Source organism: Ammospiza nelsoni, chromosome W (assembly GCF_027579445.1).
Source record: "Ammospiza nelsoni isolate bAmmNel1 chromosome W, bAmmNel1.pri, whole genome shotgun sequence".
NCBI lineage: Eukaryota > Metazoa > Chordata > Aves > Passeriformes > Passerellidae > Ammospiza > Ammospiza nelsoni.
The window spans coordinates 13582406-13595115 of record NC_080668.1 but is presented as its reverse complement, the minus strand read 5'-3'; the positions used below and the strand labels follow the sequence as shown (position 1 = coordinate 13595115).

General features: G+C 47.9%; 1 non-coding gene across 1 annotated transcript; it reads left to right on the top strand.

Annotated features, from left to right (window-relative positions):
- The first annotated feature begins 9324 nt into the window (after positions 1-9324).
- On the top strand, positions 9325-9395 carry TRNAG-GCC (transfer RNA glycine (anticodon GCC)). Its single transcript has one exon. It is a non-coding gene; the product is annotated as a tRNA-Gly (tRNA).
- The last annotated feature ends 3315 nt before the right edge of the window (positions 9396-12710 follow it).

Sequence of the window (12710 nt, the reverse complement as noted above, 5' to 3'; positions counted from 1 at the left end):
CAACTACAAATTCCAATACATCCTCTTGGGGCCTGCTTCCCAAGTTATCAAAGGCTCCAGACAGCATTTATCCCCCAGAAAACAGAGCCCATGATCTTCCCACTCCTTCACCGGGCACTTCCCTGAAGCACCTCCAAGTCTCCCTCTAAATGAGGGTGCCCTCCCCTGCTACAGCAGAAACAGGCATCCCTAGTCCCTTCCTGGGACCCTGACCACACTGGGGCTCTGAACTCCTCTCATAGAAACAGCGGGAGCTGTAATCACTGAGGGAGCAGAGACAAGAGCTAAGATCTGCAGTGAGGCTGGAACCAATAAAGGCACAGAGTTGTCGCAGACATTTTTTCATAGAAATCCTTTCTTTCAGATTTGTTCATCTTCTGGGAAGCTGAGGCCCCAGAAAGAGAATGTAAACAATGATTATCAGCTGCTGTGAATGCAATAGGATGCACCTGTGATTGGGTCATGTTCCATGTGTACAATTAAGGGCCAATCACAGGGCAAGCTCTCTGGAATACAGTGACAGAGAACTCTCTTGTTTTTAGATTCTTTCTATTCTATTCTTAGCTTAGCAGCCTCTGCAACTTCTCTCCTCATTCTTTTTAGTATAGTCATAAGTATTATATATCATATATCAATAAATCTAGCCTTCTGATCATTAAACAAGATTCTCATCCTTCTCTCTCCATGGAGACCTTTTCAGGTCACTGTAATATTTGGTGACCCCTCGTGTCAGAGCAGAAATTAATTTGATAAGACCAGAGGAGCAAATTGCTGCACTGGGTAAAATCCTGTATGTGTAGCATTTGATGGTGGCTTTGAAGTGACCATAGAAGTGGATTCAAGCCAGGAGCTGAAGAACTGAAGATCCTGATTTGGACAGAGTTCACAGCCAAGGCTGACCACAAAGAGAACCTGAAAACCCTCCGGGAGATGTTCGGAAAGAGCAGCAGAACGGTGGAGCAGGCCAGAGCATGCTGGACTCTTTCAGAAGGTACTGTTGGCTTTTCCCTTCCTGATGAATCAGCCCTTTGTAGCTTGTGGCTGTTCGTATGGAAGACACATGCCTTGGAGGAAGAGGTTCAGTTCTCTCGTTCAGAGGAGAAGCTTATTGCCCTCTGGCAACACTGGTGTAGGGAAGATGGTTTCTTTTTGTCATTAACAGATCTCTATAAATTCTTTAGATGGGCAAAGCTTTTTGGGTTTTTTACTGATGTCCTATACGCTTTGGATGTTTTCGTGTGAGAGTGCATGGATTCCATTTTTCATTTCGTCTGGAGCCAGGGACGTGTCTTTCCTCCTGTCTACCCAGCATTTAGAAAGCTCTTCCCAGTTTTGAAACGGAGAGCAGCTGTTTTTTCATGGATTTCTAACTGCTATGGGCAGGCTCCGTTTCCACTGTCCCCAGTGGGAGAAGATATTGCAGACATTTCTCCACAGAAATCCTTTCTTTCAGATTTCTGTGTCTTCTGGAGGCCAGAGGCCTCGGAAGACAAGGTAAACAATTATTATCAGCTGCTGTGGAATGTAATGGGACGCACCTTGATTGGCTCATTTTCTTTGTTTATAATTAAGAGCCAATCACAAAGTGTAAGCCAGGGACTCAGTCCTTGGACACAACTTTGTTATAGATTCTTTGCTATCTCTTCTTAGCTAGCCTAGCTGCTCTGCAAACCTCTCTCTATATTCTTATTAGTATAGTCATAATGTATTATATATCATATCTTAATAAATCAAGCCTTCTGATTCAAGAAACAAGATTCACCGTCTCTCTCTCACCACCAGCGCCCACACAGGCGCGGTAATATCTGGTGACCCGACGTGTGAGAGCAGAAATTAATTTAATAAGACCAGAGGAGCAAAATTGCTGCACTGGGTAAAATCCTGTATGTGTGGCATTTGATGGTTGCTTTGAAGTGACCACAGAAAGTGGATTCAAGCCAGGAGCTGAAGAACTGAAGATCCTGATTTGGACAGAGTTCACAGCCAAGGCTGACCACAACAGAACCTTCTTCTGGAAAACCTTCAGGAAAGATGATGGAAAAGAGCAGCAGACCTGTGGAGCTGGCCAGAGCAAGCTGGACTCTTTCAGAAGGTACTGTTGGGTTTTCTATCCCTGAAGATTCAGCCCTTTGTAGTCTGTGGCTGTTCGTATGGCAGACACATGCCTTGCCAGAGGAGGTTCCTTTTACTCCTTCAGAGGAGAAGCTTATTGCCCTCTGGAAACACTCGTGTAGGGAAGACGGTTTCTTTTTGTCATTAACAGATCTCTATAAATTCTTTAGATGGGCAAAGCTTTTTGGGTTTTTTACTGATGTCCTATATGCTTTAGATGTTTTTGTCTGGGAGTGCATGGACTTGATTATCCAGTGCGTCTACAGTCAGGGACGCGTGTTGCTTTCTATCTACCCAGCATTTATAAAGCTTTTCCCAGTTTTGAGATGCAGAGCAGCTTTTTTCCAATGGATCTCTAACTGTTATGGCCAGGCGCCATTTCCACCCCCCTTGGCAGAAGACCCGGTGGGTGATGACTTTGGGCGTTTCCCCCCCCCGCTTCGCGGCGGGGGGGGTTGAAACTTCACAGGGCGAAGAAGTTTTTTTTACTCTGTTTCCGGAGCATGCTCAGATGGAGCCTTCTCCTCCCCCCCCTTCTGTCTCTCCAGGGGGATGGGAGTGGCTGCTCAAGCCACAGCCGGCCTCTCAGACTCCGCCTTCAGACATGGAGGCGGCACCAGTCTCTGAGGCTTCCTCCACGCCCCTGCCAGAGCCGTCACTCCAGGAGATCCCGTCTCCACCTCTCCAGGCGGTCCCGCCTGCGGTTTCACCGGCCTACCCGCCCCCGCAACAGCCTGTGTCGGAGAAGGCAGAAGAGACAGCACTTTCAGCGATTGACCTGTTGCTAAGCAACAGTGATGCTCCGCCGCTTCTCCCAGCTCCACTGCTGCCTGTTTGCGCTGAGACGGAGACTGCGACTGCGCCTCTGCAGCGGACCCCGGAGTCAGCGGCGGGGGATGGCGCTGGCCCTGTGCCGTGCCTGCCGCTGCTTTCAGGGCTGGGGGACGCGGCGGCGGCGTGTTCCCGCGCGTCCCCGCCGCCTCAAGGTGAGACAGTCCCAGAGTCAGCGGCAGAAAACGGCGTTGAATCCGCGGGACCCTCGGAGCAGCCCGCGGCTGATCCCACGATCAGCGTGATTCCCTCCCCAGTTCCGGCTTCCCCCCCGCTGCTTCCACCGGCCGCTCCAGCGGCTCTGGCGTTGTCGGAGGCTCTGCCCTCCGTGTGGGCATCAGAGACTGCCATGGCACCGGCGGCTTGTCCGAGCTCAGACTGTCCCGGGCCGTTTGCCCTTGTGGCAGCGGCTCCAGCAGCCGGCCCCTCCTTCCGTGGAGGAGGCGTGGCTCGGCAGCTGAGTGCGGGCGCAGCCCGGCTGCCGGCTTTCAAGCTCGGCGTTCTCTGCGGTTTGGGGGTTGGTGTTTCAGTTGCTGTCCCATGGAGGCTGCCATCTCTGCCGCCCCTCACGTGCCTCAGCGGCGAGAGGGAGGGGGATCCCGAGAGCCCTGCCTCTGGTCCCCAGCCCGGTGGGGGTGGTGCCGTGTTGCTGTGGGAAACAAACATTCCCAGACCCGAGATGAAGATTCTCGGGGCAGTTTCTATTTCCTCACTGCTGGCATGCCTCAGTGGTTTAGGGGAAAGGAAGCGTCTCACTACCCGTGCTGCTATTGTGCTGGCAGCAGGGTTCAGGCCTGTGGGAATGCAGAGCCTGTGTCATGGGTTTGGCCTGGGCCGTTGGGCTCAGGAAATTCCTGGGCTGGCCCCACTGCGTGGCCTCCTGATGTTTCTGGGGATTCTGGTTTGTCCTACTGGACCTGGGCCCCGTTTGTGAGCCAGTTTTGGGGTTCCTGGTCCAGCATGGGCCAGGGCCCCCAGGGCCTTTTCCTTCTCTGGCACTGCTCTGCTCGGCTGCTGCTCTTTTGCTTTTCAATCAAAAAAAAAAAAAAAAAAAAAATTTAAAATTAAATAAAAAAGATTGAAAATAGCGGGCAGCAGCTCTGAAGCGCTGAAGCACTGAAGGGCCAGAAAAGGACATTCTAAAAATTGTTCAAATTGTTTTAAATTGTTTTAAATTGTTTAAAATTGTGTTATGCTTTTTCAGGACAAAAAGGACTCTCAGATGTCCAAAAGAAACAACTTCAGCTAATGGACTGTTCCTGAAACTCAGCTGCATGGACTTGAATTCTCTTTGCATTGTTTCTTGCAATTTTCTTAGATTGTAGGATTGTTTTATTGATTTGTGAGTATTCTATATTTTATAGGTTGAAGCAATTTCCTGTTCATTCCACATCAGCATTTTTCTTTTATTTTATACAATTTAGAAAGGTGAGATGTCGCAGACATTTCTTTACAGAAATCCTTTCTTTCGGATTTCTGTGTCTTCTGGAGGCCAGAGGCCTCGGAAGACAAGGTAAACAATTATTATCAGCTGCTGTGGAATGTAATGGGATGCACCTTGATTGGCTCATTTTCTTTGTTTATAATTAAGGGCCAATCACAAAGTGTAAGCCAGGGACTCAGTCCTTGGACACAACTTTGTTATAGATTCTTTGCTATCTCTTCTTAGCTAGCCTAGCTGCTCTGCAAACCTCTCTCTATATTCTTATTAGTATAGTCATAATGTATTATATATAATATCTTAATAAATCAAGCCTTCTGATTCAAGAAACAAGATTCACCATCTCTCTCTCACAACCAGCGCCCACACAGGCGCGGTAATAAGAAGACCCGGTGGGGGATGAGATTCTGCTTTCAAGCCCCCCCTGCTTCGCAGCGCGGGGGGGTGAAACTTCGCCGCACGAAGAAGTTTTGTTTACTCTTTCTACGGAGCAGTCCTTCCCCCCCCCTTCTCCCTCGCAGGGGGGATGGGAGGAGGTGGTGCCGCTCAAGCCAGTGCCATTGGTGCTGCCCCTGGAAGCCCGGCAGGCCCTTCCCCAGCTGGCCTCTCGGACCCCGCCCTGCTCAGAGATGGGGGTGGCACTGGTCTCTGAGGCCTCCCTGCTCCTGCGTCTGAGAATGCAGAAGCAGCACTTCCTATGCCTGCTAAGTTGCTAGGCGGCGACGACGCGTCTCCAGCTTCTGGCTCAGCAGAGGAGTTGTTCTCTCCAGCCCCTTGGGCCCCCCCGCCGCTTCCATCGGCGTTCCTGCCACCTCAAGCCGAGACGGTCCCTGTTCAGGAGGGTGCTGGAGACGGCACCGAACCTGCGGGACCCTCGGAAAAGCCCGCAGCCACTCCTACATCCAGCGTGATTCCCTCCCCGGTTCCGGCTTCCCCGCCGCCTGCACTGGCCGCCCCAGTAGTTCTGCCTCTATCAGAGACACTGTCCTCCATGCCGGCGTCAGAGACTGCCCTGGAACCGGCGGCTTGTTCGAGCTCGGACCATCCCGGGCCGGGTGCCCCTGCAGTGGCCCCGGTGATTGGCCTCCCCTTCCGTGGAGCGGGGAGTGCTCGCAGCTGACTGTGGGGGCAGTGCGTTTGCCTGCTTTTAAGATCAGCATTCTTGGCGGGTTGGGGGGTGTTTGTTTGGGGATTGTCCCATGGAGGCTGCCATCCCTGCCGCCTCTCTTGCGCCCTAGTGGCGGGGGGCTGGTGCATCCCGAGAGCTCTGCCTCTCGTCCCCAGCCCGGAGGGGGTAGGGATGAAGCCATGGGGCGGATGAGAGTCAAACCCGATGCATTGCAGGGGAAGAGGGCACAGCTGGAGGAGCTGATGGCTTGTTTGCTGTGGGAAACAAACATCTCCAGACCCCAGATGGGATTTCTCGGGAAGGCTTCTATTTCCCTGCTGCTGGCATGCCTCAGTGGTTTTGGGAAAAGGAGGCATCTCACTACCCATGCTGCCCTTGTACTGGCAGCAGGGTGCAGGCCTGTGGGAATGCAGAGCCTGTGTCATGGGTTTGGCCTGGCCTGGTGGGCTCAGGAAGTTTCTGGGCCAGGGCCACTGCCTGGCCTCTTGATGTTTCTGGGAGTTGTGGTTTCTCCTACTGGTCCTGGTCCCCCTTTGTAGGCCAGTTTTGGGGGTTCCTGGTCCATCATGGGCCAGGGCCCCCAGGGCTTTTCCTTCTCTGGCACTGCTCTGCTCGGCTGCTGCTCTTTTCTTTTTGGATCAAAAAAAAAAAAATTTAAAATTAAATAAAAAAGATTGAAAATAGCGGGCAGCAGCTCTGAAGCACTGAAGCATTGAAGGGCCAGAAAAGGACATTCTAAAAGTTGTTCAAATTGTTTGAAATTGTTTGAAATTGTTGTAAGACTGTCAATGTTTTGTGATAACTATTGATGGGAGTTTTGCAGAAGTCTGTTTCAGGATCGAAAAGGACTCTCAGATATCCCAAGAGAAACAATTTCAGCTCATGGACTGTTCCTGAAACTCAGCTGCTTGGACTTGAATTTTCTTTGCATTGTTTTTTGCATTTTCTTAGATTGCAGGATTGTTTTAGTGATTTGTTAGTATTGTATATTTTACAGGTGAAGAAATTTCCTGTTCATTTCACATCAGCATTTTTTCTTTTAATTAATACAATTTAGAAAGGTGAGATGTCGCAGACATTTTTTGATAGAAATCCTTTCTTTCAGATTTGTTCATCTTCTGGGAAGCTGAGGCCCCAGAAAGAGAATGTAAACAATGATTATCAGCTGCTGTGAATGCAATAGGATGCACCTGTGATTGGGTCATGTTCCATGTGTACAATTAAGGGCCAATCACAGGGCAAGCTCTCTGGAACACAGTGACAGAGAACTCTCTTGTTTTTAGATTCTTTCTATTCTATTCTTAGCTTAGCAGCCTCTGCAACTTCTCTCCTTATTCTTTTTAGTATAGTCATAATGTATTATATATCATATATCAATAAATCTAGCCTTCTGATCATCAAACAAGATTCTCACCTTCTCTCACCATGGAGACCTTTTCAGGTTGCTGCAATACAGAGTTAGGAGCAGAAGTCAACAGGAAAGCCAGAATCAGCAAAGAAACAGAGGTAGGAGCAGATGGTTCCAGTGGCAGCAGGGAAGGGAGTGATCACAGTCAGTACGGGTGGGGAGGGCTGAAACTCCTGACACAGGCAGAGAAACTGATATGGGTAGGGAGACTGGAGCTCCTGGCATGAGCAGAGAAACTGGAGAAAGGAAGAGGCACCATTTCCAGGGGTCCCAGTCCCTTTCTCTGACTCCCCATCTCATTTCCCCATGAGAAATCCATTCCCCTGTCAACTTGAAAACCTCCCATTCTTCACAGCACAGAAAAATACAATCCACCTTCTTCCAGAAAAGTTAAACTTTAAATCAACAATCCAAATCACATATACTTTCATTCATTTACACTCATTCACTTTTATTTCTTTAATATGTCTCACGCACTCCCACTCGCAGCAGGACAACACAAAAATAAGGTACCTTTGCTTTCAAGTAATTTGTTAATATCCACTCATGGGTATTATAAAATCTCAAAAATGTTATTGGCCAACCCTGGATGCTCTTGAGTATCCCTCAATCCAGCTGTGTTGTTCAATCCTGGATGCTCTTGGGCATAATAATCCCTCAACCCAGCAGGTTCAAATGAATCATGATTTTAAAGGTTTAAGATTTTAGCTGAGGGTTAAAACCAATTCATATTGAAGTTAGATATATCAACGATAGGTTAATGATTATTAGATGCTTAAGATAAAGCTAATTGTTATATTATGAGCTCATTTGTAGAAGGAAGGGGAACAAGTGAACCATTATAGGAACATATTGAAACCAGTGGAACAATGCCCAGCACCTGGACTCTATGTTCATCCATCATGAAGCAGGGGGCCTTGGATCGTGCCAGAGGGTCACAGAGACCTGACGAAGACTTTCCTGACTTCACCCCTGGGACCACTGACCCAAATCAAGACCACCGACCCAATTCAAGAGAAGAGTTGTGCACATGTGAAAGACTGATAACTTCATTTTAGAACAAAGTGGGGATAGGAGGTGCTGGGGTTATACATATGTATTATTTTGGGAAATAAATAGAAAGTAAAAATGTTTATGCAGTGCGGTCACGCATTTCAGGGATGATCCCCACGGTGCCGCCCACTGGCGTAATAAACATACCACTTTCGATCTTTGACTAGTTAGTCTTTGTCCGTGATTTTAGGTTTTAACGATTCACAATCCTGGATGCTCTTGGGCATATTTAGCCCTCAACCCAGCAGAATTTTGTTCAACCCTGGATGCTCTTGGGCATATTTAGCCCTCAATCCAGCAGAATTTTTAGGGGCCCTCTGTCACAGACATCTTTTCATGAAAAATAATTTCCTTAGGATTTTTCCTCCTGAGAAGCTGAGAGGCCTCAGGAACAAAATGTAAACAATGGTTATCTGCTGCTATGGGATGCAACAGGGTGATCTGTGATTGGTCTCATAGAGTTGTTTCTAGTTAATGGCCTATCACAGTCAGCTGGCTTGGACTCTCTGTCAGAGACAGAAGCTTTTGTTATCATTCTTTCTGTTTCTATTATTAGCTAGCCTTCTGATGAGAACCTTTTCTTCTATTCTTTCAGTATAGATTTAATGTAATATATATAATAAAATAATAAATCAAGCCTTCTGAAACGTGGAGTCAGATCTCCGTCTCTTCCCTCATCCAAGAACCGCTGTGAACACCGTCACTTTTCATCCCACTTTCTCAGTGGATTATGCCAGAAAAACCCTTGGCTCCCTTCCTCCAAGGGGTCCAACCCCTTCCCTGAGACCCAGTCCCAGTTACCCCAGGTGTCGTTTGTTGACAGCCTTTATCCCAATATCGTGTGTTGTGTCTGGCAGCTGTGCCTTTTCTCTCTTCCACCCCCCCCCGGCCGTCTTGCTGCAGCGGGGCAGGGAAGAGAGAAGGGAGTGTTTGACCAGGCCTTTTTTGCTTTTGGCTTTTGGCTGCTTGGCTTGGCTAGCCGCTTGCTTTCTTGCTTTCTGCTTTTTGCGCTGTTTCTTTTTTTTTCCTTTTCTTTTGTTCCCTCTTGCTTACCCTCCCCTGAAGATACTGGACCGGCTCCGGACCTGACCTGGACGTCCAGGACACCCGGAGCTTGCGAGAGAAGCTCAGCGCCCTTCACAACACAGTCTGTTTTCTTTTCTTTTCTTGTGTTGGGGAGTGTTCTTTTGTTATTTGTAAATAAATAGGTTTTGTTTTCCACTTTGCTCCTCCGAGAAATTCCTTCCCGAACCGGGTGTTGGGGGAGGGGTGGTTGGAGGTTTGTTTTGTTTTGGGGGGCTCCCTTTTGGAGATTTCCCCTAATTTGTCCTAAACCAGGACAATATATTATTATTGGTGGTTCAGTGGTAGAATTCTCGCCTGCCACGCGGGAGGCCCGGGTTCGATTCCCGGCCAATGCACCAAATAATATATTGTCCTGGTTTAGGACAAATTAGGGGAAATCTCCAAAAGGGAGCCCCCCAAAACAAAACAAACCTCCAACCACCCCTCCCCCAACACCCGGTTCGGGAAGGAATTTCTCGGAGGAGCAAAGTGGAAAACAAAACCTATTTATTTACAAATAACAAAAGAACACTCCCCAACACAAGAAAAGAAAAGAAAACAGACTGTGTTGTGAAGGGCGCTGAGCTTCTCTCGCAAGCTCCGGGTGTCCTGGACGTCCAGGTCAGGTCCGGAGCCGGTCCAGTATCTTCAGGGGAGGGTAAGCAAGAAGGAACAAAAGAAAAGGAAAAAAAAAGAAACAGCGCAAAAAGCAGAAAGCAAGAAAGCAAGCGGCTAGCCAAGCCAAGCAGCCAAAAGCCAAAAGCAAAAAAGGCCTGGTCAAACACTCCCTTCTCTCTTCCCTGCCCCGCTGCAGCAAGATGACCGGGGGGGGTGGAAGAGAGAAAAGGCACAGCTGCCAGACACAACACACGATATTGGGATAAAGGCTGTCAACACACGACACCGGGGCATTCTCTCACTCATTTTATCTTTCGCTTTGTCTCTTTACTGGCCATTTTTCTCGTGAAAGAACAGAACCGCAGTGTGGGAGACCCCATCACTGACTTGGCATGTCTGGGATAACCAGCCTACCTCTCATTCACACACACATTCATCCCCCAAATTTTCCCCCCTGAAATAATACTTTACCAAGTATTTGCACAAGAATTTATGGGGCTACCGCAGTTCTTAGAGAGCCTTTTTTTCCCCCTTTTCCTTTGCTTTATGTGTCTCCTCTTGTCCACCAGGTGTTCTACCTGCAACCACCGATCATGCCATGAGAGACAGAGCGAGGCTGCCTAAACATGGCAGGGCGCACCTTCCCCACTCAGGATCTCCTGGTGGTCTCAGACGAGAGGTTTTATGACCGCTCCGGCTGTTTGTTTCTGCACGGTCACGCATAGGATGGCCCTGGGACAGCCCGTGCTTCAAAGGACAAGTCTGAACTCTTCAGATTTTCAGTCTTCAATATTGTTTATTATTTCTTATCTACAAAATTTTCTTCCAGCCCGACAGAGGTCTGACCAGCAAGGCAGCCAAGGGCACTCCGACCTCCCACTGGGCGGTCGTCTATTTTTATACTAAAAACTATGTACATCATATTTACCTTTATTTCCCAATACCTTTCACCCATATTAGCAAGTGCACCTTCACCAAGAACCAATTCCAAAGTGCCAACATCACCACAGAAAATGGATGACAAGAAGAAGAAAGAAGAAGGACAAGACACGCCCTGATCCCTCCATCTTGTCTCCATAACCCCCCTGTACCAAAATCCTAAAATCTATATTTCCACCCTGTAAATACTTCATTCTTACACCATTCATCCCCAAGTGACTCTCTTGTCCTCAAACAGGTTGCACATCCCTTGCAGGGTCAAAATCCAACCACCAGGCGCTTCTGGCAACATTCCATGATTTCCGAGCCCCCCAAGGGTTATCTCGGTAACTCTGGACATCCGGAGTGATGTGCTGAGTTCCCACAGTGTTACATCCCAGGGGGAGCGCCCATTTGTGAAAAACGCATTCATTCCCCTGTGAAAATTTAAAGAGTTTAATAAAGGACAACAGGAGACAAAAGACAGTAAAGCCAAGATTATGGCCGGGTGCATCTTGGCACTCAGCCAAGAGCACACTTACCTTTGGAGCTACCCCTTAAATACCTTTTGCATTACATCAGCCTGTTGCATATTCATAGAGCCTTATGCATATCCATAAGCTAGTCTACATTTTCCAGGAACTATTTTACATGGCCCCTCCTCGGGTCTGCCTTTTTAGAGCATGCGTGTTTCTTGGCTGTGGTTTTGGCTCCTTCTTATCACTTCCAGTTTGGGCCTTGGTCCACACATTCTTCAGACAGTGAGTGCTGATAGTTGACATATCTGTAGTAGGTGTCCTCATCCTACGTTCACTGGATGTTATCTCATCCAAGCAGGCATTTTAACACAAGCATAGCTATTTCACTACTATGTCTAAGCTTAATTAACAGCAGAAATAAAAACTATAACTTTACAGCAAAGTTGCTTTAACATCACACATATAAAATCCATTTTAATATTTGTGAAAAGCCAATTTTATAATATGCATCTATGACAGCCTGTGTGCCTTTCCTTGGCACAGCAATTAATCGAACTGTGAAAAGTGCATATTCTATGGCTCTACGCAGATATTTACTATATGTATTATGTTGTATTGATTAGTAGTGCTGTATTAACATTTTAATAGTATGGTAAATGTAGTTTTGTAGTTAAAAGGTAACTTTTGTAGTTAAAATAGGACCCATGTATGTGGGATATTTTTTTAAGAAAGGAATGAGGTACTCGCACTGAGATAGCAGCCACAGGACACCTAAATCTTTCAGACTAAGAGAATTTATTGCTCTCTTATCAGAAGAAACTAACTTCTTCCCGCCTCACTCAGCCCTGAAGATGCACTTTAGGATTAAGAGGAAGAAGTTGACACTGACCAGACTGAATCCTTTGTTTGAATGGAATTTATGCATCATGTATGAGATGTATGAATATTCAACGGGCTATTGCTTTTAAGGGTTAATCCTTTGTTAACGGGTGTCCTTTTTCGAGCTTATGTTCCCCAGAAAAAGGTACCCGTACATCTGTAACTCTGTTTCTGTTGTCTCACTGTCCTAATCCAAACGGTCCAAATTATTATTACTCTAATTGTATTACTATTTTAATAACGATTTTATTACTATTAAACTTTTAAAATTTTAAAAACAAGTGATTGGCGTTTTTCACAGAACTGAATGCTAAGTTAAAATATATTACTTCTCCCGAAATGCATTCGCAGAAGAGACAAATTGAAGAACAAGCCGAGCTGTTTATCCCCCCACTACCCCCGAGTCGTCTGTCCCTCCACTCCCTCCCGAACTGAACAGATGAATGGATTCATTAACTCTGTATTCTTCGTTTCCTGACAAGCCGGTGATAAGATCTCCTGGAGGAGCCTTTGACCTTCCCCCTCCCCACCCTGCGCCGAGCGGCTGCCGGCGCCCAGGACAGGGTGCTTCGGGTGTGGGGGAGGGACGTGACTGTTCGGGGCCCCCCTCGAGCGCCCCGGGACCACCCCCGCCCTTGCTGCTCTTTCGGAGGCTGTGCAAGTGTGGGGCGGGAGCTGCGCCCAGACGGTGGGGGCTGTGTCTGCTGCAGTTGGAGGAACTCCGTGGGGGCAGGGCTGGAGCCGTCCTGTGCCGTCTCTCTATCCCCCCTTCGGCTG